General features: G+C 41.5%; 2 long non-coding RNA genes across 5 annotated transcripts; both read right to left on the bottom strand.

Moving 5' to 3' along the window:
* Nucleotides 1–1976: 1976 nt before the first annotated feature.
* Nucleotides 1977–5349, bottom strand: LOC119341639. The gene is made up of 3 exons (XR_005165202.1): nucleotides 5193–5349; nucleotides 4949–5033; nucleotides 1977–2251 (listed from the first exon to the last, which is right to left on the bottom strand). It is a non-coding gene; the product is annotated as an uncharacterized LOC119341639 (long non-coding RNA).
* A 1034-nt stretch (nucleotides 5350–6383) lies between these two features.
* Nucleotides 6384–13169, bottom strand: LOC119335166. Of its 4 annotated transcripts, XR_005161702.1 has the most exons (7): nucleotides 12967–13169; nucleotides 12714–12871; nucleotides 12383–12605; nucleotides 11247–11290; nucleotides 10976–11119; nucleotides 9210–9296; nucleotides 6384–6742 (listed from the first exon to the last, which is right to left on the bottom strand). It is a non-coding gene; the product is annotated as an uncharacterized LOC119335166 (long non-coding RNA). The 4 variants fall into 4 exon arrangements; XR_005161701.1 differs by having other exon boundaries at nucleotides 6384–9296; nucleotides 12383–12623; XR_005161699.1 differs by having other exon boundaries at nucleotides 6384–9296.
* Nucleotides 13170–22754: the final 9585 nt, after the last annotated feature.

Here is a 22754-nt window from a genome sequence, read left to right as displayed (position 1 = left end):
TTCAAGTAAAGGCTTGGTAGTGGTGTGATGTCACGCCACAAAATACGTCAGCAGATTGAACTTGTGTACATATTATTCTCTCTACGGTGGTATGTGGAATTTATTTTTGCAGAGCCGGACACTATCCTAGTGTTCACAATCTTCTACGAATTATTCAGAGGAGGAACCCGCCTTGCAATGCCGAAGACAATATGCTCGCCGGACTCATCGTCATTGAAGCCTGGTTCAGGGGCTACTGAGGGAGTCCTGGACTAGGGGGTGTCCGGATAGTCGGACTATCATCGTCGGCCGGACTCCAAGACTATGAAGATACAAGATTGAAGACTCCATCCCGTGTCCGGATGGGACTTTCCTTGGCGTGGAAGGCAAGCTTGGCAATACGGATATGTAGATCTCCTACCATTGTAACCGACTCTGTGTAACCCTAGCCCTCTCCGGTGTCTATATAAACTGGAGGGTTTTAGTCTGTAGGACGAACAACCATTACAACAATCATACCATAGGCTAGCTTCTAGGGTTTAGCCTCCTTGATCTCATGGTAGATCCACTCTTGTACTACCCATATCATCAATATCAATCAAGCAGGAGTAGGGTTTTACCTCCATCGAGAGGGCCCGAACCTAGGTAAAAACATCGTGTCCCTTATCTCCTGTTACAATCCGCCTAGATGCACAGTTCGGGACCCCCTACCCGAGATCCGCCGGTTTTGACACCGACAGCAGTTTTAACATAGTTTCTTTTAATGGAGTATCGTATAGTTGGTACCCCCTGGATCTCCAAGTTTCTTTTATTTGTAATTATATCCTTCATGTACTTAGCATAAGGGTTTACTTTAAGCATATCAGTTAAGCGCATACGTAAGAAGATAGGTCTAATCATTTCAGCAAAGCGCTCAAAATCCTCATCATCCTTTGGCTTGGATTGTTTAGGAGGAAAAGGCATGGGTTTCTGAACCCATGGTTCTCTTTCTTTATCGTATTTCCTAGAAACAAAATCTCTTTTATCATAACGTTGATTCTTTGATTGTGGGTTATCAAGATCAACAGCCGGTTCAATCTCTACATCATTATTATTGCTAGGTTGAGCATCAACATGAACATTTTCATTAACACTATCACTAGGTTCATGTTCATCACCTGATTGTGTTTCAGCATCAGAAATAGAAATATTATTGGGATTCTCGGATGTGTCCACAACAGGTTCACTAGAAGCATGCAAAGTCCTATCGTTTTTCTTTTTCTTCTTTTTAGAAGGACTAGGTGCATCTACATTATTTCTCTGAGAATCTTGCTCAATTCTCTTAGGGTGGCCTTCAGGATACAAGTTCTAGTAGCCACTCTAACAGCAAAATCATTTTTAATATTTAATTCATCAAGCAAATCACTTTGAGCTTTAAGTACTTACTCAGCTTGAGTGGTGACCATGCCTTCAGGATACAAGTTCTAGTAGCCACTCTAACAGCAAAATCATTTTTAATATTTAATTCATCAAGCAAATCACTTTGAGCTTTAAGTACTTACTCAGCTTGAGTGGTGACCATTGAAGCATATTTGCTAATGAGTTTAAGTTCACCTTTAACTCTAGCCATATAATCACTCAAGCGTCCAATCTCGAAAGCATATTAAAACGATAGGCAAACAAGCCACCATGTGCGTCCACATAGATTAAATTATCTTGATCCTTAATTTTATGTATTAACGGCTGAGATTGAAAGATGCAAGCGTTACGTAAGAATATAATACATCTACAAAATAGTAGAAAATGTCACGTAGAAGTAGTCCACATAGGTTCCAAAGCACGCGTCTACAACTAGCCCGTACAAAAAGAACTTCCCATCGATGGGTCAATGGTAAGGAAAAAAATATTAGTCAAACCTAAAAGATATAAGGAACCTAATATTAAACGTATAAGGACAACTCCCTCACATGAGGAAAGTTCCAGGAACGAATACAAACAAACAAAACAAGTTTGATTAGCACACGGTGTAGGCATCTGATTTCCAGCCGGTCCCAGCCACCACAAACCAAGACACCTAAACCCATATATAAATAAGTACACATGGCTGCAAAAGTACCCATCAAACAATTACAAGCCAACGACCACGGCGACTTGAACACGCCACACGCAACTCAACGTCCAGACGAAAAGCCACGTCCAGCCGCTTCACTCGACGCCCCACAAATTCACGCGTAAGCACACTCGACACCCGATAAAGCGACGTTGGAAGAATTGGCGCAAAATCACTTCTGACCTGATTCATCAGATTTGGTAATTGTTATTTCACAAGCTTACTTTTTATGTGCAGAATCTTCATAAATACTATATAAATTGATAAACTGTTCCTTGTTAATTTTTAAGACATAAGAACATGGCATACAAGAAGTTGAGCGACTTAACTACAAGAGGACAGAATTGGAATATTCAAGTGAAAGTAATGAGAATTTGGGATTCAGTGAATCCTATGACCGATGAGCTTATTAGCATAGATATGATACTGATGAATGAGCAGGTTTGTTTTCTAATATATTAAATTATAATTTTTTTGTCATATGAAGCAAATTACTAACCATATTTGATTCTTTTAACAGGGTCAAACAATCCCTGCTACTATCTGGAAGAATCTTATAGACACATTTAGATCAAAGATCAATGAAAAATCTATTTATGCATTCAGCAATTTTAAGGTCGTGGAATCCACGAAATATAGGCCAGTGAGCAATGAAATTAAAATATTTTTTGCATACAATACAAAGGTAAAGGAAATAAAAGGATCTTCGAAAGTTCTCCCAGATTATTGCTTCGAGTTTGCTACCATGGACACACTAGAAGAAAGGGCCAAAAAAGAACAATGCTCAGGTATGTTTGTAGTTGTAATTATGACCTCCAAATAATTGATATTTCTAATTTTTATATCACTAATCTCCAAATATGCAGATGTCATTGGACTACTAACTCAAATGAAGCCAGTGGAGACAAGAATAACAAAAAGGAACCCACAACCTTCATATATCCGTGAGATTGAAATCCTAATGCCAGAGTAAGTGTATATGCATATGCATGTCTCAAATTTAACTAAACTTCCCCCATGTGGTTAGCACTAACTTCTCAGATTAAATTCTTTAGGGGTGATAAAATCAGAATCACGCTATGGGGAAAGTTTGCTTATTTTCTGACCGAGGATGTAATCGGCAGCCAAACTATCCTTATTATCACATCAACGATGGTGCAGAGATTCAATGGTAAGTGCATAGATCTTACATGCTATTCTTATCATTTACAAATTCTAATTGATTGATTAAATAGGTTTGTGCCTAAAGTCAACGAGTGCCACAAGAATATATATTGATCTGGATATACCAGAAACACAAGAACTTCTTGATAGGTATAAAACACCTCCAGTTTATTTTTTCACTCATAATTAGTGAGTCAGGTTGATTCAAGATTTTATATTCTTATCTACTTCATACATGTGCAGGGACTCAACAGAAAAAACCTTACCAAAAATGATCAGTATAGATAGAAGTAATCAAGGAACACTAGAAGAACAGATGTTTTATAAGAGGATAACATTACAAGAACTTACTACAATGAGGCACGGAAACAAGTCAGACCAGGTAATGCATCAGAATTCCAATAAATGATACTATCAATCTCTGTGATACGAGATAAGACCGGCATGGACAATTCATTTAATATTGGTTACAATGAAACCACACTGTGCTTATTTATGCCTCTTAATCCCACACACCACTCAAATGCTAACACTATTTTTTCAGGATTTTGTATTCACAGCAATAGCTACAGTAGATCGTTTGCAAGAAAATATTCAATGGTGGTACATGTCATGTGACAAGTGCCACAAATTGGCTACCAAGGAAACCGAAAATTATTATTGCAAGAGTTGTGGTATATATCCAGAAAAGGTCACACCTCGGTAAGCATATTATATTACTAAAATATGAACAAGAACTGTTATATTATATTTACTCCCTACTAACACGAATCGTATGTTAGGTATCGTGTTCGACTCCAAATTAGTGACCATACATCTACTACAAGTTGCACTTTATTTGACGAGGAGGCTGCAAGATTGCTTAATACATCTGCATCTAAGTTGTTGGACACACAAGATGGGAAATCAGAAGAAGTGCCAAAGATTATTCAACAATTATGTGGAAGAAGACTTATATTTAGATTCAAGCTCAATGATAATAATCTCACATTTGGCACACAAAACTATGCAGTAAAAAGAACATTTGTGCCCGATGATAGGCTTGAGATGCTCTATTTGGACAATAAAGCCGAGGAGGTAAAGCTACATTAACTTTTTACCATCTTAGAACTTCCTTAACTAATCCATCTTATATATGTTTTGCAGGAATTGATGGATGATGAGGTGGACACCGTGTTAATGAAGAAGCAAAACATGCCAGATACAAAGGTGATTGATTTTTTTAACTATATACGCACTTCAGATTTTAGAGGTGTGTCTAATTTTCAAAATGTATATGTTTGCAGTCACAGAATAATAAAGTTTCATCTGGCAAACTTTCATGTGAACAGGTGCCTGTGAAAGAGGAGCCACATGACAGCACTGGGACTACATTAAACAAAGATAAGCGTCAAGACAAAATATCATCGTCATCACGTGAGCTCCGCAGTGGCACTAAAAGGAGACTGAGATTTGTTGTAATATCAGACGAGTCAGAGGATGAATGCATTGAGACCAATATGCCTCAACAAAAGGGAAAAGGTGTTTGCGGGAACAAGGAACATGTTAAAGCAGAAGCCAAAAATACAATGGTTGAAAATGAAGATGAAGTACCGAAATCGAAGGCCAGGAGAAAAAGGATGTTATCAAGATAATTAGTGGATCGGTAGCTTATCAAGATAATTAGGGCTAATTTGAAGAAACTATACTTCGCCAGAACAACAGAGAGGAACATACCTTGCTTCATCTGTAACTTAATAGCAGGATTTGTTATAAGAAAATCCATGGCGTCTTGCTAGCACAAGTGAGCTGCTCAACAAACCTATAACAAAATTAATATCCAAGGTGAACAAACTTTCTCTTCATAAGGCCCTTTTTAAGGGAAAAGGCATCATTTCTTGCAAATAACAAATTAAAAATACTATGGAGTACAATACTACTATGGATAAAGTATAAGAAATAATCCTCGGTTGGCACTTACAGTTAGTGGTAGCCTGACAGCAAGAACAATGAGAAGGCCAGCATCTCATGGTCGTCGGCTGCTATTTGTATTCTCTAGATGTCAGATCTAATAACTCACTCAGTACATGACTCGGTGATTTCCCTCGCAGCCTCCTCCACTGGGCCAAACTACAACACTGGGCCAAACTACAACACCTCTGCCATGGACCTCTAGCCGTACGCCAAGAAGAGGTCATCATCTTGGCCGAAACCCTTGAGAACGCTCTGCCGAACTCCACGAGGTCGTCGAGAATCCACATCCTTGAGAATGCGACGGATGCGTCCGCGCACTCTGCTCAACGGCAAACTGTGCCAGTACCTACACGAAGAGAAATGGGAAGGAATGAATCAGCCGTGATGGTTTGAGAATCAATTTGGTGATGGCAAGCAGCAAGATCTTAATCAGCCGGCTAATGGAAGAAGTGGTGCGTGCGGATGGATAAGGATACTGGAGGGGAACGACTGAGCTGAGAGTTTTTTTATTTGTATATATAAAGGAGGGGAGTTGTAAGTAGATGAAGATAACCTGTACGGGTTGTTTATACGTGGTGTTGTCAAAACTGCTTGGCCTGAATAGGCTTCATACGTGGGGCATGTAAAGTTGGGCTTGGAATTTATCTATCTACAGTATACTTTTCCCCAAAAAAACTATAGTATACCGTAATCGTTATGAACTCGGTTCCTACTCCGTATCGAATAGGCTGATCCGAGCACATGTTGGTGTGCTACCCTTATATAGCTGAACATACACTTTGATTAACCAACGGATCCTATCATCTAGACCTTTGGATCATCGATCCGTCTAAAACTAAACAAGATTAGTTAGAATCGACCTAGATTGAATTGCTGGAAGAACTTGCACGCGAATCAGACTTGCCAGACTTCAGATCAGACGGTACGTGCAAAACTACCACTATCAGCAATTCAAAGCAACCTCATGAATTTTTTATTCATTATTACATTGTTTTACACTTAGGCATATAATACTGACTCAAATAAGCTATTCTCACACGTCATGCCTTGGCTCTTCACATAAGCTCTATTTTCTTTTAGAAAACAGTACTAGCTTCTGTGATGAACTAAAAGTGACATACAGACTGATAAAATCATGGCAGCAATAGAAAGATATGCTCTAATAATTTTGTACATCATACGAAATACTTTCCAGGATCAGTACAGGATTTGCTTTGCAGCAAAGATACAATTGTGACAATAATTTATTAGTAGAAGCGTGTGAAGCTTTACAAATTTTAAAAACCAAGGCAAGAAGACACTATCAGGTATATCATTCACCTTTTTATATCTTCATGTAATGACTAATTTTTTGTACTTCTCTAAAATATACATTTGAAAGATTTCCCTTTGTAAATATTACAAAACCAAATAATTTTACGTGTAGTGCTAAAAATGACTTTGAGAGTACTTCGCCGTAGTAATTCCCATGGAGCAATTGTCGTGCACTGAGAAACAACCACACTGTCACACCAATAATGCCATACGCTGCAGCTCGAACCACGCAACACAACAATCCTGAAAAGCATGATTGATAAGAATTATAGGTTGTTTCTACATGCAGCCAGCATCTCTTATTTAGTGCATACATTGTTTTGTTTATGACATTGTGCATAAAGTACCTTTCAAATATTTGATACTATATTGCTAAAAGAATATCAAATGCAGAAATGAAGGGACAGTATACGTCAAAATCAGCAGGCCCACTTGCAAAAGAAGCTAAAGAAGCTATTATCAGGAGGAAACAACAACTACAAGAAAAAAGGAGTAAGAGATGCAGGAATACACAGGAAACAACCAATAAAATAGAAGAAGATGCTTCACGGAAGAGAAAGGAACAAATCAATGAAATAAGAGATGTCAAGCGTTCAAGGAGAAATGGGAGGGACAATGACCTTCAAAGCAACATCATAGAAACAAGCAGCAGCACTACGTCCAGAAGTTATGATAGCACGATATGGAACTTTGGAAAGCCAACATATAGATGCGAACATTTCAATGCAATACTATGGTGTGAGGAAAGATTAAATTCTCATAAAGGAACCAAAAAACCTTCTTTCGGAATTTGCTGTAAACAAGGTAAGATTGACCTACCAAAGATAGCATATCCTCCACCTTACCTCGCAGGACTATTAACAGGTGAAGGAAGTGATGCAACAAACTTCAAAGAAAACATCAGGTCATACAACTCAATGTTCTCATTCACATCAATGGGAGGAGCTGTTGACAAAGAAATAAACGAAGGCAAAGGACCATATGTTTTTAGACTGCATGGCCAGAACTACCACCATATCGGAAGTCTACTACCTGAAGAAGGTAACAAACCTCGATTCGCCCAGCTATACATCTATCAGAAAGAAAATGAGGTTCAAAACAGGATAGATGCTTCAAGATGCAATGATAAAAAATCAACGGTGAACACTGCCATTGTCGAAAAACTACAAAATATGCTTGATGAGAACAACATCCTCGTGAAATCTTTTAGAATGGCAAGAGATAGATTCAAAGAAGAAGACTACCACGATTACACACTTCGGATACTTGGGAAAAGGAACGGAACACACAACCTTCCATCTGCATAGGAAGTTGCAGCATTGGTTGTAAGAGATCCAACTGGAGAGAGCGAAGGACGAGACAACGTTGTCGAGTACAAAAATATGGAACCTCACAGAATATCAGAAATCCATCCAAAGTTCATGTCGATGCAATACCTGATGTTGTTTCCATACGGAGAAGACGGCTTCAAGCTTGAAATACCTTACAAGCGAAGAAAAGAAGGTGACAAAAGCAGGAAATATGTAACTATGCTGGACTACTACGCATACTACCTACAGCAAAGACCTGACCAAGGAATGTCACTGCTAACGTCTAGACATCTATCGCTGCAATTTTGGGTAGATGTTTACACATGCATTGAGCAAAACAGACTAAACTGGGTCAGGAATAATCAAGGGAAGTTACGAACTAAACTTTATAGTGGACTGCAAGACGCGATTGAGCGAGAGGACACCAGAACAGAGCAGGTTGGAAAGAGGATAATTGTACCTTCATCTTTTACAGGAGGCAGAAGATACAAGGCACAGAACTTGCAAGACGCTTTTGCAATATGCCGTTGGGCTGGATATCCAGACCTGTTTATAACATTCACATGCAATGCAAAGTGGCCCGAGATCCAATACATGCTAGATGAAGCAGGAGGAGGCTTAAATCCAGCCGACCGGCCAGATATTGTTGATCGAGTATTCATGATAAAACTGAAGGAGTTGATGAGAGACATCTTGTGAAGAAACACTTTGGAGAAACGATAGCAAGTAAGATCAGTCGACTACTCATCGCAACTAATAGCATCTAAATTTTTAATAGTTTTAGCACACTATAGCCTTTGTCTATTTAATAAAATGCTTCTGAAATGTAACAAAACCAAACTATGTATTCAATCAATGCAGTTATCTACGCGATAGAGTTCCAGAAGAGGGGACTCCCGCATGCGCACATACTGGTATTCCTCAAAGATAATTACAAGTGCAAAGGACCATCAGAAATTGACCAAATAATCAGTGTGGAGATCCCAGACAAAGATGTCGATCCGGATGGATATGCAGCTGTTGAGAATTTCATGATGCACGGGCCTTGCGGAGAGGCAAATACAAAATCGCCATGCATGATGGAGAACAGATGTAGTAAACACTTCCCAAAAGGATACAATGTCGATAGCACAATCGATGAGGATGGCTTTCCAGTATATAGAAGGCGAGACAATGGAAGGAAGATTAAAAAGGGAGGAGCAATGCTCGACAACATATTTGTCATGCCATACAACAGAAACCTTTTGGTCAAATTCCAAGCTCACATAAATGTCGAGTGGTGCAACAGGTCCAGGTCAATTAAGTACCTATTTAAGTACATCCATAAAGACGACGACCAAGTAACAGCCTTACTAAAGGAAAGGGATGCGGCAAACGATTATGATGAAATCAGGAAATACCTAGAGATGAGATACATATCAACAACCGAAGCATGCTGGCGGATATTCCAGTTTGATCTTCACCATCGCGATCCACCCGTCGAGAGACTGCCATTCCACATTGAAAATGAGCAACAAGTCATTTTTCCGGACTCGACTGACATCGAGAAGATAGTAAGAAGACCAGGATCCACAAGTACAAAGTTCACTGAGTGGATGGAGGCAAACAAAATACATGAGGTGGGAAAAGAATTAACCTATGCAGTATTCCCATCAAAATTTGTATGGAAAAGTGAAAGCAAAACTTGGGAGGAGCGGAAAAGGGGCTTTGCGATTGGAAGAATCTACTATGCACACCCTGCAAGTGGCGACCGGTATTATATGAGAATGCTTCTAAACACCAAGAAAGGATGCACATCATTTGAGGATATTAGAACAGTTAATGGAGTTGTTCACCCAACATACAAATCAGCATGCCAAGCGCTTGGATTTCTTGATGACGATGGTGAGTGGATTGAATGCATCAATGAAGCATCAAGCTGGGGATCAGGGACACAGTTACGACAACTATTCACCACAATTTTATGCCATTGTGAGGTGACCAGCCCAAAGATGTTGTGGGATTCAACATGGGAGGCACTGTCTGAAGATATCCAGTACAAAAGAAGAATTATCCTAAACTTTCCTACGCTGCAGCTTACTGATTCACAGAAAAAAGCATATGCTTTGATTGAGATAGAGAAACTAATGAGGCAAGCAGGAAAGACACTAAAGGACTATCCAGACATAGAACTACCAAATGCTACAAAACTTGAACAACTTGGAAACAGGATGATAAACGAAGAACTTAGCTATGACATGGAGGCACTAAAGAGTGAGCACCAAATAATAATAAACAATCTTAACCACGACCAGAAAATGGCTTTTGATGCAATAATGGAATCAGCTGAGAGAGGACATGGAAAATAGATATTTGTAGAAGGCTATGGTGGCACAGGGAAAACCTATCTATGGAAAGCAATTACAACGAAGCTACGATCAGAGGGAAAGATAGTGCTTGCGGTAGCATCATCTGGCATTGCAGCTTTGCTGCTCCAAGGTGAAAGAACAGCGCACTCAAGATTCCACATTCCAATAAATATCACAGAAGAATCAACATGTGAAATAAAACAAGGCTCACATTTGGCTGAACTGGTAAAGAAGACCTCACTGATACTGTGGGACGAGGCTCCTATGACAAACAAACACTGCTTTGAGGCACTAGACAAAAGCCTTAGGGATATTCTAAGGTTCACAAACCAAAATAGTGACGAAAGGCCGTTTGGTGGTATGACAGTTGTGCTAGGAGGCGACTTCAGACAAATACTTCCAATGATAACAAAGGGAAAGAGAGAGCACATAGTAAATGCCTCAATCAAAAGGTCATACCTATGGAAGCACTTCGAAATATTTAGACTAACTGAAAACATGCGGCTGAAGTGCCTGTCAGAAGATCCAATACAAAGGCAAAATGTGGCTGAATTTGCAGAATGGATATTACAAATTGGCGATGGGAAAAAACAAACGATGATGGAGATGATTGGGTAAGAATACCTAAAGACATAATTCTACATAAAGGAGAAGACCCCAAAGAAGAGATAGTCAAAAGCACGTACCCAAACTTGCAACAAAACTATTGTGATCGTGAATTTCTCAAAGAAAGAGCAATACTATGCCCAAGGAATGAAACAGTTGAGAAGATAAATGACTACACAATGAGCCAAATACAAGGTGAAGAGGTGACATACCTAAGCTTGGACACTATATGCAAGACAACAATGAAGTACAACACAATGGAGAATATGTGTCCAACGGAGTTCCTTAACAAGATGACCTTCCCAGGAATTCCAAACCACGAGCTTAAACTGAAGGTAGGTTTGCCGGTGATGCTCCTACGAAACATCAATCAAGCGGCAGGTTTATGCAATGGCACAAGAATGACTATCACATAGCTGGGAAACAGGTACATTGAAGCACAAATAATCACAGGAACACACGTTGGTGACAAGGTATACATACCTAAAATCATTATGTCACCAAGCGACTCGAAGTGGCCCTTCGTGCTGAAAATAAGGCAATATCCTCTATCAGTTTGTTTTGCAATGACGATAAATAAAAGTCAAGGTCAATCCCTAAACAAGGTGAGCCTATATTTGCCTAAGCAAGTCTTCTGCCATGGACAACTATATGTGGCATTATCAAGAGTCACAAACAGAGAAGGATTAAAGGTGCTGATCGACGACAATGAGTGCCCAAGCGAAGATAGTGCAAAGAATATAGTATACAAAGAGAGCTTCTAATTCTTTGTTATTCAAACAAATGCATACGAGGGCCAAATAATAATGATTATAAACAATACAATGTATGGTTCAAAAGCGTGACATCCATATGTTTGATATATGGTCGGAAACACTGTATACAAAAAGATGTTATAGATTGGATTTCTTATTATTTCGTAAGCAACAAATAAGAACATGACAATGCATAGTACTATTGCCATACACTTATTTCATGCATAGAGAGTGTGTACATGTAGCCTACTTTCCACATGGCCAAAAGTTTTAAAATCTTATTACAAATTAAGAATAATAACCACTCTGATAAACATGATTCTTAGAAATCTCATTAGACGACAAGATTTTATAAGATTTTATTAGATTGCATTTGTGTGTGCACCATATAACATTGTGTGTGTTCAGCATATAGCACTGCCTCTACGTGGTAATTAAGACACAACGTAAATCACTGAACTTGAAAACTTAACGTGCAGCTACACGAATACATGTCTCACATTAAGCTCATGTTTTGCTACATAGCTCAGTGAAAGTGCATGTAAACCTCCTTTTTTTACTGCCAAACAATAATTAGATGCAAGGGTCTCTTGCCAAGTTTAGTTAGACTCTATTCAAGCAGATCCATATGTTTGCTTTACTGTGTTCTTTACTGCAGAATTCAGAGAACAAGTATAATTGCACTTCTCCGCACAGAAAGTTATGGTATGATTTCTGATTTCACACAAAAAGTTGTTTCGCAATGGAAAGATAAAATCTTATCTGTTTTCTACATCATTCAACTTCACAAAAACTTATATGGTTGCAATATAACTTATATTTGGTAGAAGTACGGACAGCAGGAGGGCGACACCTGATACGCACCACATGTCCAGGTCTCGGCAAAAAATGGCCACCAGCATGATATCCTCCAAGCTTTGGCCATGGATGGGCAAGCGAATTAATCTGATACGCCATATTCACTAATTGGGTACATCATCTCCCAATGGATGGGCAAGACACTCAAATTTGGGCCAACGGCCTCCATTTCTTTTTTCCCTTAAGGACGAAGGAAAGAAGGAACTGTGTTTTCCCCCTGTACTAAAAACTAAGAAGGAGAGGCGTACTTCCATTCAGAAAAAAAATTGGTTAATGAAATTATGATGAACATTGTTCAAAGCAAGAGGCAAATGGGAGAGCACAAAGGGATTCATACCTGTGAGCACATCCGCAGCCTAAGACGATAGGAACAACACACAGAAGATGGCCCCTGAACCCAACGCCACATCTAAATGTCCCAGCGCCAATGGACTGCATAGCCAAAAGTGAGATGCCGCATCGCTTGTGAACCACGCCTGATCCGGAGCGCATGTCCTGGCCTCGGCAAAAAATGGCCACAAAGATCACCTCCTCAAAGATTTGGCCATGGATGGGCAAACAAATCAATCTGCTAGAGAAACTACACTTACGATTTGGTAGAGCATCTCCCCATGGACGGGCAGGGCACTCGGATTTGGGGCACCAACATCTATTTCTTTTTCCCCTTGCGATTTGGTACGGCATCGCCCCATGGACGCGTAGGGCACTGAGATTTTGGGCAAAATCACCCATGGACGGGCCGCTTCAGTTACTTTCAACTACCCTTCAAAGGCAAAGAAGAAAGGAAATGTGTTTTTACGCTAGCACAACTAAAAGGAGCGGCGTACATCCAGTCAAAAGAAAAGAAAAAAACGCGTGCACATTTCTTCTAAAAAACATGGTTGGATGGGAATCACGTTACACAATTTCCTTTTAAAATGATGAAACACGTTTTACATAGTTTTGACTAAATTGAGACCGGTAAAAAATAAAAGATGCAACTTTATATTTCATTTTTTATACAATTGGGTCCATTTGCTTCATAAATTCATAAACAATAAATCAATCATAACCATATAGTTCAACAAGAAATAAAAAATAAATGCACTAAAGATTAACATATAAGTTAACAGATACATAATTTTAAAAAACACATATATGAAGCAAAAAAAACATGAGAAGGTAAAAAATAATTTAAACATTGCGTGTATGTCACTAGAAAATTTTAAAATGTTTGACAAAAACTAAATGCAGATCATTTATCACAAATATAAAATGGATCAAATCTACATTACATTGCCAACACCATTCACAATATTCTATTTCTTCATCAATCTAATTATTAATAGTTACCATGTGTATCATCAACTTAAAATAATGTGTATCAATAACTACAGGACTCTCATCACATATGATCTTATGCCAATTAAATAAAACCAAATCGGACAAATTAGTTATTTTCCGTGATAAAGCTCAAATCGCCCTGATTAAGTGTACATGTCGTATCCCAGGGAAGCAACATGGATGTCATAATAAACATATCTTTTTCAGAGATGATAGAATTTATTTAAAATGCACGAGACAGTATAGTTTCCTAAAAAATCACAAGACTGCCATATGTCATCCTGTTATGTAAAATAATTTATAAATAAACTAAATAAAAATTGGGAAACAACATATATTAATAAATAAAAACATGACAAATTATTAAAAACAAGTGTTAAATAAACAAAAAAAATTTAATCTAGCCGCGCAAATGCGCGGGTACACCCGCTAGTTATTCTTTAATTCTCTACCAACATAAGCATTAAAACTTTCTTTCCTAGCCATAAAGTCATCAAAATCATCTAAGCGTTGGCTATGCAATTTAGTAGACGGAATTTCAACTTTATCATATCTATAGAGAGAATTTACCTTCACTACCTGTGTCAGGTTATCAAGACAATGTGCTTCTTCGACAGGCGGTAAATTAAGACCATGTATTTCTTCAATAGGAGGTAAATTCTTAACATCTTCAGCTTTAATACATTTTTCTTTCATAGATTTCTTTGCCTCTTGCATATCTTCAGGACTGAGAAATAGAACACCCCTCTTCTTCGGAGTTGGTTTAGGAATAGGCTTAGGAGTTGGCTCAATTGACTCAGGAATTGGCTTAGGAAGAGTGCAATTATTTTCATTAGTTAACATATTATTCAATAACAATTCAGCTTGGTCGACTGTTCTTTCCCTAAAAACACAACCAGCACAACTATCCAAGTAGTCCTTGGAAGCATCGGTTAGTCCACTATAAAAGATATCAAGTATTTCATTTTTCTTAAGAGGATGATCAGGCAAAGCATTAAGTAATTGGAGAAGCCTCCCCCAAGCTTGTGGGAGACTCTCTTCTTTGATTTGCACAAAATCATATATTTCCCGCAAGGCAGCTTGTTTCTTATGAGCTGGGAAATATTTAGCAGAGAAGTAATAAATCGTATCCTGGGGACTACGCACACAACCAGGATCAAGAGAATTAAACCAAGTTTTAGCATCACCCTTTAATGAGAATGGAAATATCTTAAGGATATTAATAATAGCGAGACTTCTGATCATTAGTAAACAGGGTAGCTATATCATTCAACTTGGTAAGATGTGTCACAACAGTTTCAGATTCATTGCCATAAAAAGGATCAGATTCAACCAAAGTAATTATCTCAGGATCAACAGAGAATTCATAATCCTTATCAATAACAAAGATAGGTGAAATAGCAAAAGTAGGGTCATATTTCATCCTAGCATTCAGAGTTTTCTGTTTAACTTTAGCTAGTAATTTATTAAGATCAGATCTATCATTGCAAGCAAAAAAATCTCTTGCAGTTTCTTCGTCCATAACATAACCTTCAGGAACAACAGGCAATTCGTAATTAGGGGGAGAACCTTCATTATCACTATCATCAATAATTTCATTCTCTCTAACCCTAGCAAGCTGTTCATCAAGAAATTCACCTAATGGCACAGTAGTATCAAGCACAGAAGTAGTTTTATCATAAGTATCATGCATAGCAGAAGTGGCATCACCAATAACATGCGACATATCAGAATTCATAGCAGTAGCAGGTTTAGGTGTCGCAAGCTTACACATAACAGAAGGAGAATCTAGTGCAGAGCTAGATGGCAGTTCCTTACCTCCCCTCGTAGTTGAGGGAAAAATCTTAGTTCTTGCGTCCTTCAAGTTCTTCATAGTGATCAGCAGATATAAATCCCAAGTGACTCGAAGAATAGAGCTATGCTCCCCGGCAATGGCGCCAGAAAATAGTCTTGATAACCCACAAGCATAGGGGATCGCACTAGTTTTAGAGGGCAGAGTATTCAACCCAAATTTATTGATTCGACACAAGGGGAGCCAAAGAATATTCTTAAGTATTAGCAGTTGAGTTTTCAATTCAACCACACCTGGATAACATAGTATCTGCAGCAAAGTATTTAGTAGCAAAGTAGTATGATAGTAATGGTAACAGTGTCAAAAGTAAAGATAACAATTTTGTAGTAGTTGTAACAGTAGCAACGGAAAAGTAAATATGCGAAGCACAATATGTGAAAAGCTCGTAGGCATTGGATCAGTGATGGATAATTATGTCGAATGCGATTCCTCATGTAATAGTTATAACATAGGGTGACATAGAACTAGCTCCAGTTCATCAATGTAATGTAGGCATGTATTCCGAATATAGTCATACGTGCTTATGGAAAAGAACTTGCATGACATCTTTTGTCCTACCCTCCCGTGGCAGCGGGGTCCTAGTGGAAACTAAGGGATATTAAGACCTCCTTTTAATAGAGTACCAGACCAAAGCATTACCACATAGTGAATACATGAACTCCTCAAACTACGGTCATCAGCGAGACGTATCTCGATTATTGTCACTTTGGGGTTGTCGGATCATAACACATAATAGGTGACTATAGACTTGCAAGATAGGATCAAGAACTCACATATATTCATGAAAACATAATAGGTTCAGATCTGAAATCATGGCACTCGGGCCCTAGTGACAAGCATTAAGCATAGCAAAGTCATAGCAACATCAATCTCAGAACATAGTGGATACTAGGGATCAAACCCTAACAAAACTAACTTTATTACAGGGTAAATCTCATCCAACCCATCACCGTCCAGCAAGCCTACGATGGAATTACTCACGCACGGTGGTGGGCATCATGAAATTGGTGATGGAGGATGTTTGATGATGATGATGGCGATGAATCCCCCTCTCCGGAGCCCCGAACGGACTCCAAATCAGCCCTCCCAAGAGAGATTAGGGCTTGGCGGTAGCTCCGTATCGTAAAACGCAATGAAACTTTTTCTCTGATATTTTTCTCTGCGAAACGGAATATATAGAGTTGGAGTTGAGGTCGGTGGAGCATCAGGGGGCCCACGAGACAGGGGGGCGCGCCCAGGGGGAGGGGGGCACCCCCACCCTCGTGGACAGGGTGTGGGCCCCTGGCCTTGATTCTTTCGCCAGTATTTTTTACATTTTCCAAAAGTTATCTCCGTGGATTTTCAGGTCACTCCGAGAACTTTTGTTTTCTGCACAATAAACAACACCATGGCAATTCTACTGAAAACATCGTCAGTTCGGGTTAGTTTCATTCAAATCATGCAAGTTAGATTCCAAAACAAGGGCAAAAGTGTTTGGAAAAGTAGATACGTTGGAGACTTATCAAATAGCGCCCTTGTGCAAACCTCTGATCTAACAACCATGCAGTTCAACCTAACCGCTAATATCAGACTGCTGACTTTCCACTCGCAATTCTGCATGTCCATTGTCTATGGGCCAGTAGATGATAGCCTCAAGGAGAGTTTCTTGGCTGAGATGTGCAGCTCTGCACCGCCACTAGGACATCCATGGATTGTGCCCGGAGATTTCAACCAAATTTACGAAGCCGGGGACAAAAACAACCTCAACCTCAATCGCAGGCTCATGGGAAAATTCTGCAATGCCATCAACTATGCTGAATTGTTCGAGATTAGATGCAAAAACAGAAAATTCACCTGGAGCAACAAGCAGCAACACCCCACCCTAGTAGCCTTGGACCGTGTCTTCCGCAACCCTGCCTAGAACGCACTTTTCCCCTCAATGTTGCTGCATGCAGCTTCAATGTTAGTCTCAGATCACAGCCCTCTCGTAGTTACAAGCGCCAAACCGCCGATTAGCAGACCAAAATTTAGATTTGAAGCTTTTTGGCCGAGGTTCCCCGGTTTTCATGAAACTGTCCTACTAGCCTGGTCCAAACTAGTTAGCTCTAGCTGTGCCATCCGGATCCTTCATACAAAATTGCAATGCACCGCAAAGGCTTTGAAGATCTGGAGCAGAGGCCTGTTCTCCAACGCCAAACTACAGTTCCATATGGCCCAGGAGCTCTTCCTACGCCTCGACACAACACAGGAAAAACGTCTCCTCACGCAAGCTGAATTAGATTTCAGGAAAAAGGTCAAGCTCCGCCTGCTGGGCTTAGCAGCCATTGAGAGGGCTAGGAAGAGGCAATGCTCCAGGATCAACTGGTTGTGGGCTGGGGATGCTAGCATGACATTCTTCCACGCCAAAATCAACACTAGAAAAAGGAAAAAAATTCATTCTTTCAATGACCAAGAATGGTGTGGCTGCGACAAGTCACTCCGAAAAGGAGGAGGCGATCAAGGATCACTTCACCAAGCTCTTGGGCAGACAACAGCGTCGCGCGTGCATGATAAACGGGGATGAAATTCAGCTACCTCAACTAGACACATCAGGCCTTGATCACCCCTTCTCGGAAGCTGAAGTTTGGAACGCCATCAAGCAGTCACCGCCAGACCGAGCCCCCGGCCTAGATGGCTTCTCCGGTGTCTTCTACCGGCAGTGCTGGCACATCATAAAAATTGATCTCATGCAGGCTATGCAACAATTCCATGACCTCAATGACGGCGACAGTTTCAAAAGCCTAAATGCAGCAATGGTGGTGCTCATCCCAAAGATTCCTGATCCAACTGACATTGGGCATTTCCGACCAATTAGCTTAGTGCACTCCTTTGCTAAGCTCATCGCCAAGATTCTTTCTCTACACCTAGCCCCAAAGCTTGGCAGTCTGATATCTCCAGCGCAAAGTGCCTTCCTGAAGACTAGATGCATCCATGATATTTTTTGTTCATCAAAAATGCGGCCCATAGCCTGCATCGCAGAAAGAAGCCTGCACTGCTGTTTAAGATGGATATAGCTAAAGCTTTTGACTCAATCTCCTAGGAGTACCTGCTCGAGCTGCTGCAGAAACTAGGCTTCTCTGCCAGATGGCGCGATTGGATCGCCCTGCTACCATGATCGTCCTCATCTGCAGTCGTTCTAAATGGTATCGAGGGCGAGCTGATCGACCACCACCGAGGTCTGCGTCAAGGCGACCCGCTTGCCCCTTTCCTCTTCATCTTAGCTATCGATACGCTACAGCGAGTGCTTGACCGTGTTGCTGCCCTGGGCTACCTGTCACCGATGCCTAGTCGTGACATCAAATTGCGGGTTCGCCTTTATGTGGATGATGCAATCATCTTCTGCAATCCATGCAACGAGGAGGTCTCCTTCCTGCTAACTATTTTGGAGAAGTTTGGGGAAGCCACGGGTCTATGCGTAAACCCTTCAAAATCCACGGTTGCGCCAATCCAATGCCATGCATTGGACCTATATAGCATTCTGCATGGCTTCGCCGGCCAACGTACAGGCTTCCCGATCACCTACTTGGGATTGCCAATCTCCTTAGTGTAAGGGCATATTTATCCCTTAGTACTTTTGGTGATTGATGACAATATGTTTGCAGACTAATAGTGTGCACTAAGCATTTCAGGTGATCTAATATAAGGGCACTATGCAATTGATACCCCTCGAGGACTTCACTTTTTCGGTGGAATTGAGTCGTAGGGATAACCATACTATCAAGAGGGGATCCATTTCGGAAGAGTATGGGTGGAATCATCACGTTCACATTCTCCTCGCACCCTCGCCTTCTTCCTGCTTGTTTGGAGTTTCCGTGTTGTGCAAAACAAGGGGTGAAGTGTGCTAAGTGGTAGTACCGTGGCCAGGGCGGTAGTACCGCTTGTTAGTGCTGCTGGTACTACCGCCCCTCTTGTGGTCTTGATTTTTTTTGTTGGGTTTCCGTAAAAGACCACGCAGGGGAGCGGTAGTAGGGACAGCAGTAGGGCGCGGTAGTACCGCTTATCGGCGGTAGTATCGCTCCCACTTGCGCTCCAACTGCCGCTCAGCTTGCTGCCCTCCTCTGTTTTCCAGCGGCTGTAGGAAGCGGCAGTATCGCCTCAGGGCGGTAGTACTGCCTATCGGCGGTAGTACCGCCATAGTGCATGTACTTCTCCTCCCTTAGTCCTGATGGCCCTATGCCTGCTTGCCACAATGGTAGTACCGTTGTGGCAGTGGTACTACCGCTCCAGCAACGGTAGTACCTCCCAGATGTGGGTTGCGGGCTGCATTGGATGTGACCCCCACTATATAAAGGGGTCTTCTTCTCCAAGAAGACTTACCTCTTCCATCCCCAAACTCCATTGTTGCTCCAAGCTCCATTTTCTCCCGATCTCTCTCCCTAGCCAATCAAACTTGTTGATTTTCTAGGGATTGGTTGAGAAGGCCCCGATCTACACTTCCACCAAGATAAATTTGATTCCCCCACTAATCCCTTGCGGATCTTGTTACTCTTGGGTGTTTGAGCACCCTAGACAGTTGAGGTCACCGCGGAGCCATATTCCATTGTGGTGAAGCTTCGCGGTGTTGTTGGGAGCCTCCAATTAAGTTGTGGAGATTGCCCTAACCTTGTTTGTAAAGGTTCGGTCACCGCCTCCAAGGTCACCAATAGTGGAATCACGACATCTCGCATTGTGTGAGGGCGTGAGGAGAATACGGTGGCCCTAGTGGCTTCTTGGGGAGCATTGTGCCTCCACACCGCTCCAACGGAGACGTACTTCCCCTCAAAGGAAAGGAACTTCGGTAACACATCCTCGTCTTCACCGGCTCCACTCTTGGTTATCTTGTACCTTTACTTGTGCAAGCTTATATTGTGTTGCATCTCTTGCTTGCTTGTGTGCTTGTTGTTTTTGCATCATATAGGTTTCTCACCTAGTTGCATATCTAGACAACCAACTTTGATGCAAAGTTTAAATTGGTAAAGAAAAGCTAAAAATTGTTAGTTGCCTATTCACCCCCCCCTCTAGTCAACTATATCGATCCTTTCAATTGGTATCAGAGCCTCATCTGTTTACTAAGGACTTTGCCGTCTGAAGAGTATGGTTGACACCGTAGACGATGGGGAGGAGCACTCCGGTGTGAATCCGATCTCATCTACGGCCAATGGGGGAACCGCGGTCTCTTGTGAGGAATTCAATGCGGATTTGGAAACATTGAAAACCTCTATGATGACCGAGGTTGAAATCATGTTTAATAAATTCTTAGAAGGGCTTAAACTATCTACCGCGCTGATGAAAGTGGGTGATCTCACTAACAAGGTGACGGATGCTAACTCCGATAAGGGGGAAGCTACTAGTGAAAAGGCTCCTTCCTCTATGGTAAGAATGGCAACGTCATCTTTGCCCATGTGGAACCTCCACTTACTTATGGTGGACCGATTCCTTCCACTCATTTGAATCATGCCGGTCCTCCCCCTAAGATTATAAAAAATGAGGACTTTGATTCTTGGGTTTATCGCTTTAAGCGTCATTTGAACCATGTTAATACAAACTGAGGGAGTCCTGGACTAGGGGGTGTCCGGATAGCCGGACTATCATCATCGGTCGGACTCCAAGACTATGAAGATACAAGATTGAAGACTTCGTTCCGTGTCCGGATGGGACTTTCCTTGGCGTGGAAGGCAAGCTTGGCGATACGGATATGTAGATCTCCTACCATTGTAACCGACTCTGTGTAACCCTAGCCCTCTCTGGTGTCTATATAAACTGGAGGGTTTTAGTCCGTAGAACGAACAACCATTACAACAATCATACCATAGGCTAGCTTCTAGGGTTTAGCCTCCTTGATCTCGTGGTAGATCCACTCTTGTACTACCCATATCATCAATATCAATCGAGCAGGAGTAGGGTTTTACCTCCATCAAGAGGGCCCGAACCTGGGTAAAAACATCGTGTCCCTTGTCTCCTGTTACCATCCGCCTAGACGCACAGTTCAGGACCCCCTACCCGAGATCTGCCGGTTTTGACACCGACATTGGTGCTTTCATTGAGAGTTCCTCTGTGCCGTCACCGATAGGAAGGATGCCTCTTCCCGTCTTTAAAGACGGTATCTTCGCCAAAGGAGCCTTGGCCGCCGGCCAAACTATCCGGCTGGACGGCTTTCTCATGACCGCCTGTTCGGCCATCGCTCCGACGATGACCTCTCGGGTCATCAAAAGCAATCTTCACATCAACTCGGAATTCGCCGAGCAGCTGGATCCAATAGAGCTCTCGTCCGTAAATGAGCTCTTGGATCGCATCGCTGCCCTGGGAGTCGCTACAGACTACAATCAGATTGGGCTTAAAACCGATCTGAGAGAGATTAACTCTCCCCAGGTTACCCACCACGTTGCGGTGATAGAGGAACAACGCGGTGACTCTTCTCCTGTATTGAAAACCAGTCATGTCCGGGCTCCCGAACCCTCCATGCCGGATTCCCGCGGAGGGATGGACTTCGATCGAGCACTGAACCTAAAGTCAGACATCGGACCGGACTCATTGGACAACATCCAACAATCCAAGCTTCCAAAGTCGGAAACTTCTCGGCCCTTGAGCCTCGAGATGGGTAGGGTTCCGGACTCAATTCCACCCACCCACCCAGACATATGCGATCTATCTCAAATCCGGCAAGAGCCCACTGAAACAGTACATCATTACTGGGCCAGATTCCTCCTGGTTATGGGCAGGATAAAGGACTGCCGTGAGGAAAACGCAATTTCAATTTTCTGCAATAATTGCACGGACGAGGGAATCTTGAACACCGCCAGTTGTCGCGAAATTACACGCTTCGCCGATCTGGTGTCCAAAGTACGAAAGTATTGTGCTATGGAGAGTTTCCGGAAAACCGAAACTAAGTTTTGGGACAATCCGGCCCCGAATACAACCCTAGTCGAAACAAAAGGGTGCATCACACTCAGGCACCAGGTACAAAAACCAAAAAGCAAAAACCCCATAAAGGGTACGGAACCGTACTGGAGGGATGGCTCAACGGACCCTGTAAAATTCGCAGTACAGAAGGCGCCACTCCAACACATAGCCTTCGAGCATGTTGGATACTGCGGCAGGTGGCCAAAAGTGGCGAAGAGCTTCTAGCCCCGGAGAACCACTCCAATAGTACCAGTACGGTGTCAACAGTCTTTGAGACTTTCGCATCAAATAATATGCGGAAACAAA

The sequence above is a fragment of the Triticum dicoccoides genome, chromosome 7B, assembly GCF_002162155.2.
Source record: "Triticum dicoccoides isolate Atlit2015 ecotype Zavitan chromosome 7B, WEW_v2.0, whole genome shotgun sequence".
NCBI classification, from domain to species: Eukaryota; Viridiplantae; Streptophyta; class Magnoliopsida; order Poales; family Poaceae; genus Triticum; species Triticum dicoccoides.
Note: the sequence above shows the minus strand (reverse complement) of the source record. Positions and strands in the feature narration are given on the sequence as shown.